Source organism: Phocoena phocoena, chromosome 3, assembly GCF_963924675.1.
Source record: "Phocoena phocoena chromosome 3, mPhoPho1.1, whole genome shotgun sequence".
NCBI classification, from domain to species: domain Eukaryota; kingdom Metazoa; phylum Chordata; class Mammalia; order Artiodactyla; family Phocoenidae; genus Phocoena; species Phocoena phocoena.
The window spans coordinates 5,457,592-5,460,021 of record NC_089221.1 but is presented as its reverse complement, the minus strand read 5'-3'; the positions used below and the strand labels follow the sequence as shown (position 1 = coordinate 5,460,021).

Here is a 2,430-nt window from a genome sequence, read left to right as displayed (position 1 = left end):
TTAATTAACAATAATCTTTTGACATTCCCTCTACCCAGTCTTTTTTGCAAAAACTCCTCTATAACCTGGCTCCCCACCTTGTCTCTTCAGAGTGATCTGAGATTCTTTGTCCCCGGCTTAAGTCCTCATTTTTTGTCCACCGGATTAAACAACTCTCAACTTTTAGGTTGTGCATTATTTTCAGTTGACAGTTTGAAAGAGAAAAATTGGGAGCTATTATAAGGCACATTTTCTAATAAAAATGAAAGTAGTGAATTCTGCGAACATGGCTCTGCGAGTGGCAAGGAGTGTGCCAGCCACGGTCTGCAGCCTGCACGCCATCTCTGTGCCCAACATGCCCTGCCCACCGTGGCCCTGGTGACTGAGGGTGGGCGCCGGCGGGGCGCTGCGCACCAGCCCCGCTCTGCTGTCGGTGCGTAAATTCACAGACAAACATGAATGGGTAACAACAGAAAACGGTGTTGGAACAGTGGGAGTCAGCGATTTTGCACAGGAAGCTTTGGGAGATGTTGTTTACTGTAGGCTGCCTGAAGCTGGGACAAAATTGAACAAACGAGGAATTTGGTGCTTTGGAAAATGTGAAAGCTGCTAATGAGCTCCATTCTCCTCTATCAGGAGAAGTAACTGAAATTAATGAAGCTCTAGCAGAAAATCTAGGACTTGTCAACAAATCTTGTTATGAAGATGGTTGGCTGATCAAGATGACACTCAGTAACCCTTCAGAACTAGATGAACTAATGAGTGAAGAAGCATATGAGAAATACATAAAATCTATTGAGGAGTGAACATGGAACCCCTAAGTAAACTAGTTTGAAACAACTTAATCTAGCATAGTTGTCTTAAATTAGTAGCTGATAGATTTTTCTAAAAGCAACTTTTAGCAAAAGAAACTACTTGCTACAATATTGCCTGAAGAAAATACCCTTTAACTTCCTAATGATGTCAGATAAACCCTATGCATCTTTTTCACAACAGCCTATGATTTTTAGGCTAGCCTCCAGTTATAACATTCAGAATTCCTGAAATTATCTGTGGTTAAACTAGTTATAAAAATTATGTAGTTCAAGAATAACATTGTTGTCTTAACCTCATATAATATTGTAAATTGCTTACAGCCATCCCTGGATTTGGATCAAAATACTCAATGATTTTCGCACTGGAAATAAATGGCAGTGGAGAAAAGTTTGTGAGTTGTGTAGTGTCCAATGAAGAGCATTACTCTCTTAATTTTGTAATATACTGTGTTTGCTGGTACTATTTTTGTACAGTGAAGAAACAGCCTTGCAGGAAAATAAGAAACGGTTTAATAATAAAATATTCAACTTCTTAAAAAAAAATGAAAGTAGCAGTATGCTCCTTTTCATTCAGTCAAGAGGGAAAATTGTCCCCGAGCCCCACCAGCCTTGGCATTCACTTGCCAACCTTGAAACTCCCAGTGCTTTATTCTCAATACAATGAACATTTTTAGTAGAGACTATGATTTATATGTCTTTGAATAACATCTCTTGTCCTGAATTAAATTATTACCTATAATAGAAAAAACAGCTGTAAATTATGGGCATCGGACATTCTCAGGACCCACGTTGCACTCAGTACTGGGAGGGTGATGTACGGGGAGTCTGTCCCCTGAAGATTTAGGACGGCACCCCAAGGCTTCTCTTCTCAAGGAGCCCAAGAGAGAAAACCTTCTTATTCAGGCAGAACCAAGTCCAATTAACTGATGGAAATAAACAGAAATGTGGAACAGTAGCCCATTTTTGTGCTATTAACCTAGGAAACTCCTAAGGACTCCTGGTGAAGCTGCACGAAGGGATTCTGAACATCATCTGTGAGGTCTCCTGGCCCCTCAGCAGGGATGAGTGAGTGTGGAAGAGGATGCTTTCTGGGGGACAGAGGGGACCAGCCACCAGGATGGATATTCCAGGAGCTGTCGGGTGGTTGGAGAGTGCGGAGGAGGGCACCACGTCTAGGAGGTGCCATCAGAAGCGTGGACAGTGCAGGTTTGTATTTATCTTGACAGTTTTCTAGCAGATGCAAGTGTCTTGTTCTAAAATCAGAACAAGTCTGGCGGTCCAGTGGTTAAGACTCCACGCTTGCACTGCTGAGGGTGCAGGTTCCATCCCTGGTCAGGGAACTAAGGTGACGCATGCCTGCAGGACGGCTAAATAAATAACTAAATAAGTAAATTAAAAAATGTGTTGAGTAGATAGACTACACTTAAAAAACTGGGTGACTATTATTGGTATATAAATTAAAATAAATAAATAATCAGAACATGTGACAATTTTCTGACAGGTAGACGTGAAGTGTCTTGAGGAAGGGCACATTTTTATAACTTGCCCAGCCCTGGCCATCCCCACCAGCCCTCCCTCCCCAGAGCCCAGCTTGGAAAGGGGATTAGCTGTGCAGATGGGGGCCACATGTGTCCAG

The 2,430-nt window shown here is 42.2% G+C and overlaps 1 pseudogene; it reads left to right on the top strand.

Moving 5' to 3' along the window:
• Window positions 1-265: 265 nt before the first annotated feature.
• Window positions 266-785, top strand: LOC136121238 (glycine cleavage system H protein, mitochondrial-like; annotated as a pseudogene).
• The last annotated feature ends 1,645 nt before the right edge of the window (window positions 786-2,430 follow it).